This window comes from Xenopus laevis, chromosome 3L, assembly GCF_017654675.1.
Source record: "Xenopus laevis strain J_2021 chromosome 3L, Xenopus_laevis_v10.1, whole genome shotgun sequence".
NCBI lineage: Eukaryota > Metazoa > Chordata > Amphibia > Anura > Pipidae > Xenopus > Xenopus laevis.
This window is the reverse complement of record NC_054375.1, coordinates 92,454,038-92,460,650: the sequence shown is the minus strand read 5'-3', so window position 1 is coordinate 92,460,650 and position 6,613 is coordinate 92,454,038.

Genomic DNA, 6,613 nt, shown 5'->3' with positions numbered 1-6,613 from the left:
AATGTTCTGCTTTCATTGTATATTGTGGTGATGCCATAAACCATTTATTTGTTGTTACAATGTGCTGAACAGGAGATTTCACCAAGTGTTTACTATTGCACTAACCCCCTTTTGGGCTTAAAGAGATACTGACATCAGAAAATAACCTTTTATCTATCATAACACTGTCTTTGAATGATATTTATAATTTGACATAAAAGTATTTGCCTGATGCTTTTACATTACCTTTCTTACTACTCTATTCCTCTATGAGGGGGCTGTCATATTTGTGCAGCAGGAGTGCGTTAGCATTAGAAACTCTAACTGACAAGTCAAGAAGGGACAGTCAGGTTGGCAAAACAGTCAGGTTTAGGAACTTCAAGTGACACAAAAGCAGAATATCAGTGAAAAATTATCAACATGACCTCTAGGTAACTTTTAATGAGAATTAATATTTTGTAATATATAGTGTCAGTATAGCCGGTCAGCCTTTGGACCATACTTTTAACTAGAAGCTTCTGTATTGTAGGGTCTCTTGTTAGTATAATGGTTACTCACCACATCAAGGAAGTGGCCCAGGTGCACCGCCCTGAGCCCTCAGCACAGGGGGCGGACAAACCGACAAACCAATATGGAGCAGGCACTCAAGAAGGCAAAACTTCCACCAGGCAAATGTTCGAATGTGAAAAAGTTTTATTGTGTCAAGCAGCCTGACGCGTTTCGTGTTCCAAACACTTAATCATAGGCTGTGATTAAGTGTTTGGAACACGAAACGCGTCAGGCTGCTTGACACAATAAAACTTTTTCACATTCGAACATTTGCCTGGTGGAAGTTTTGCTTTCTTGAGTGCCTGCTCCATATTGGTTTGTTGGTTCATCCTTTTAACTAGAACATTTTAGAGGGAGTCTTAACCAGCCTTTGGGGTTGCTGCCACCTGCTGACCAGTTTAAAAGTTACACCCAAGTATATACAACATCCTTCTAAAATGGGCTTTCTACATAACATGCCTCATTTGCTATGATACTAGTATTTAGTACTGCATAAGTAAATGATCACACACACAAAAGCACAGGTATTTAGAATGATAAGTGGAAGGGTAATTTTGACAGGTAGTTTGTATAACACAGGTGGCTCTTGACAGTGAAGGCAGTGAGGTTGTGATGGCATTTTATTTTAATGCCTTTAAGGGTGACTTAGATGATTTCTTGAACAAGCATAATACCCAAAGTTTTGTGATGCTACAATCTACACTAAGTATAGATATTGGTATATATAGTTTATGTATGTGTAGAAAGGTCTGTACCAATATGTACAGTATATATATGTACACAGAGGTTTGTTTGGATTGGTTGAATTTGATGGACTTTGTATTCAACCGAACTATGGAACAATGTGCACTTTCAAATAGTACATACTTAAGCTTAAGGATCACTTTGATATGATGTAAACAATTCAAAGTTATTTAAGTGCTTATACAAATTAAAAAAAATGCAGCCATACACATAAAAAGGTTTACATGCTAACAAATTGAGAAAACGAGAACGGAACTGAACTTGTTAATGACAGAACAGGAAATTAAACGGCTGTCGTGGGTAAAGCAAAAATATTTTCAAAAAGCCAACAAGGCAGACACGATGTTGGCGAGGAAATTGAACAATAAATTTCACCATACCCCATTTACACAGATTAAAACTAAGGAGGGGGCCTTGACTGCTAATCCGGCCAAAATTGTTGCTGAATTTGCATCCTTCTATAAATCTCTCTATGAGCAGAAGGGGAATTTGAACCCTCAGTCCGTCCACTCGTTTCTTGATAGCATCCCTATTCCTAAGCTATCTCAATTGCAGCAGAGTAGTTTAGCCAAACCGATAGAGTCGGAAGAAATTGCAGAGGCTATCAAAGATCTTAAGCTGGCCAAAGCCCCGGGCCCTGACGGTTTCTCCGCCAAATATTATAGGACCTACTCTACCACACTAGTCCCCATTCTGTCCGCTTTATATAATGACATGCTGACTGGGGAGGGAAAGTTTGACGCGGAATCTGAACTCGCATATATATCGGTCATACCTAAACCTAATAGAGACATCACATTGTGTAAAAATTTTCGTCCTATATCGCTGCTGAATATAGACCTCAAACTCATCGCCAAAATATTTGCCACTCGCCTAAATATCTTTATACATGCCTTAGTACAGAGAGATCAGGCGGGATTCATTCCTGGTAGACAGGTAACCGATAATATTCGTAGAGTTATTGATATGGTACACCATAGCAAACAACAGAATATCCCTTCAATGTTACTGTCGTTGGACCTGGAAAAGGCCTTCGACACGGTCTCTTGGCAGTATCTAACTTTGGTGTTAAAAGCATACGATTTCCCCTTAGAATTCCTGCATGTACTTAAGGCATTGTATCACACACCTAGAGCCTGCGTCCGACATCTGGGATTCCTTTCGGAAAAATTTGTAATACAAAGGGGTACCCGTCAGGGGTGCCCGCTTTCACCCCTACTGTTCGCTCTGGTTATAGAGCCTCTTGCGATTCATGTCCATTTACATAAAGATATCTTTGGTCTGCAAATTGGGGACATAATCCATAAGTGTGTGTTATATGCAGACGACATAATGCTGTTACTTACTAAACCAATGACCTCGCTCCCGCACTTATATAAAATTCTTGCTGATTTCGGTTCTATTTCGGGTTTGAAAGTTAACTCACAGAAGTCGGAAGCGTTGAACATTAATCTCCCTGCTCCTGTTCAAAAATTACTAGAACTGAATTTCGAGTTCCAATGGCAGCCCAAGACAATCAAATATTTAGGCATACTGTTAACTTCGGATTACAATACTATTTCTGCTGCTAATTACCCTAAGGTATTTAAGAAAATATTCTCTACGCTTAGGACATGGGAATCCATGAAACTGTCTTGGCTTGGTAAAATTCATGCCTTAAAGATGTCTATCCTTCCACAGTTGCTGTATCTTTTCCGTACGTTACCAGTAAGCCCTCCTATGACAACCCTAACTAAACTCCAATCCTCTTGTCAGAAATTTATCTGGGGGGGTAAAAGAGCCAGGATGAAAGCAAGTGTGACTTATAGGAGTAGACGTAGGGGAGGACTTGGGGCCCCAAATTTCCGACTGTATTATATCGCAGCACAATTGGCCCAGATGTCGGAATGGCATGTCACTTCTCACTCTCCTCTTTGGATAGATATAGAACAGTCGCAGGTTGGCAATCTGTTACTTAGCAATCTCATCTGGACCAAAGGGAACGCAAACCTCACACTACCCCCCACTGTGACCCACTCTCTGTCGCTATGGAGGAGTATCCGGTCTCAATACCCGTTATCCTCATATTACCGCCCAGCCCTGTCTATGTTACGAAATTCGGAGTTTCTTCCTGGTCAGGCAGGGTCGACTTTTCAGTGGTGGCATATGAACAATTTGTCTATGATAGCCCAACTGACTCCGAATTATAAGTTTATAGATGTTCCCACTTTGACAGCCAAATATCATATGCCTCCCTCCGAGATATTCCGGTATGCCCAGATGAGACATTATTTCCTTTCCATAATAGGAAATGAATCTCGCTCTTTACCTCCCCCCACTATGTTTGAACAATTGTGCCTCCATTCACTCCCACATAAGGGTGCCATTTCCAGAATCTATGATCAGTTAGCTAATCAACAGCCATTAAAGGACTTACTATACATTAGGCAATGGGAACGGGAGCTTCATGTCACTTTGGAGGAGGATGATTGGTTAGATAGGTTCCTAGATATAACTAAATGTTCCCCCAGTATCTTGATTCAAGAAACTTCTCAAAAGGTTATGTCACGTTGGTACCTGGTCCCTGAGAAAATTTCCGCATGGTATCCTGCTACATCTCCCACCTGTTTTCGGGGATGTGGACAGGTAGGATCTTACCTACATGTCTGGTGGTCCTGTCCCAAAGCAATTAGATATTGGACACGTATTTATACCATGATCACTAGCATCACAGGGCTCACTTTAACTAAGCTTCCTGCAGTGGCGCTGCTTCACGGCAGAATTACAGGATGTAATAAATATGTGAAAAAATTGATATGCCGTATTTTTTCGGCCGCCAAACAAATTATAGCTAAAGCATGGAAAACACCTGCTCTTGATATACCTTTGGTTAAGTCCAGATTAGATGGTTACATGGTGATGGAGAAGCTTACCATGCTGGCTAGTGACGAGATGGATACTTTTAATGGGATCTGGGACCCATGGCTCCGATATAGGGGACTTACTATTTGACTCCAGTCCTGTCGCCCTTTATTAGAAAAAACAGCCCTTGACCTAAATACCACCTTACCTATATCAAGCCTATACAATGTATACCACCACGGCTGTTACTACTTTGAGATGGTTCGCTGTAAGAGTTGAGACTATATTTTTTTTTTTTTTTTTTCTTTTGTTTTTTCTCCCTTGCCTTTCTCTTTTTTTTCTCTCTATCTTTACTGTCCCTTGTTTTCTTTCTTCTTTCCATGGCATGGGAAGTTTCTTAGGGCAATTGTTCCATTATGGCTATGTTGACTTGATATGCTGACTGTACTGATGTAATGTGTATCCCTGTTTATACTGCATTTTGTTGGATATTGTCATATTGCCAACTGTCATTTTTTTTTCTCTTTCCATTGCCTTTTTTTTTGCTTTCTGTATTTCCTTGAAAATTGAATAAAGATTATTTTAAAAAAAAAAAAAATGTATAATAAAAAGGTTTACATGCTGGATGACACCAGGAAATTAACTCATATCTCCCAAAGAACTTCAATCTTAGGCTCACATAAATCCTAATGAATTTCTTCTAGCTGATCCAAAAAAAAAAAAAAAACAGAAATAAGAAACAAGTAATACTTGTTTTCTGAGTTAAGGCAGAATTCACACTATTGTTAAATGAGAGACTTTAGATTAACACTATTAAGGGCAGATTTATTAAAATGTGACAGAGTTTCCGACAAAAAACTCTTTCTTTCACACTTTATATTTATTCCTATGGGATATTTGAAAGTGTTTTTATCAAATGGTCAACTCTAGCTTCTACTTGTTTATAAGGGAGAATTTCTCATACTTAGCAACAATTCTCTTTCTCTGGAATTCGACCATGGCAGCAGCAAATGAGTTAATTGCTGCCATGGAGGAACTCCAGAAAAAGAGAATTGCGGTAAGTATGATAAGAATTCTCCTTTTTCCTGGGTTCCCCGTGGCAGCAACAAATGGGATATAAAAAGCTTTTAACATAGGGGAGGAAGAACACATAATATTTGCATTTCAGATATATTTACTGAATAGCAGCAGAAGCATTCAAAACTTCAAGTGCAAACTGAACTTTGTCAGCCCAATTCAAATCTATCTTATAATGCCTCAAGAATGTTGTGGCTGACTTCCAACTGCAGATTCTGTCTGTTGAAACCGCTTTTTCAGCTGCCCATGATGCTGCCACTGCCCTTTAAGAACATCTTGTAATTCCTGAAGACACCTCCTGATTTGCTCTATGTAGACTATCTTAATCACTAAGCCCATCCTTTTAGATATGGTGGCTTTTGTGGCCGGAAGACCCCTTCTCACTTCCGATGGAATGACAAATATATTATTTGCCTTTCCCCACAAGCTTGATCTCTCAATATAAATCTTCAAACACCACAATGGATCTAGAGGATGAGATGAGTATGATTGTTGTACATCCGTGTCTGAGAAGGTAGGTAAGACAATCTTTCTTTTCAGATGAAAGTGAAATACCAACTTAAAGGGGACCTGTCACCTTAAGAAATAATTCCAAATCCTATTTTATGATGTTAGTCAAGCAAAATAAACTTCACTTGCACTTTAAAAAGTATTTAAATCTTGTTGTTTTTTTTTTGTCTTGGAATTCACAATAACAGCAAGTAGGCAGCAGCCATTTTCTTAACACTGTTATTAAGGCAAGCTTTGCATCATGCCAAAATATTGTTTATGTACCAGAATGGGGGACCTGATGCTCATGACTATGCACTGGCTACACAATGAGATGGTGAGGAGGGGGGGGGGGAGAATGTGGGGATTGCAATGACATCTAGGTAGTGCAGAATGCAAAGTGAAAGTAATTCCCTGCCCCACCTCTATGCCTATGCCGGGGGGGGGGGGGTTGCTGGCCTTTGCACTCCAGAATGCAGTGATCAGTTTAATATTTTTAGAATGGAATATTTTTGTTCACAATCCAAAAAGTTGACCTGCAATGGGAGGTTGTGGTAGTCCTTACATTTCTATAATGCATGTAACCCTTCTTGGACACCCATAATTAAAGTATTAATCTTACCATCTTATGCACTTCCATCTCGAGTTTTCTTTGGTATTTCACAATCAACCAGTTCATATTGCATACGATGCTCACATCTCTTAATAACTGCAATCCTGGGTTATCAGTGCACTCTCTCAATTATGTGCGCATGCACGGTAGGTGGGTCGGTGATGCTCATTCAGGCAATCGTGCCCGCACGTGCGCCAAGCAGGGGCTGGGAGTTTGCCGCCAGGTTGCCTAGGGCACCCGGCCGGCTTGGCCTGTCTCTGCATACTTGGTGGGAAGGGATTAATGTCTCATTTCCTGTACAGACCTTGAAATACCTGCACC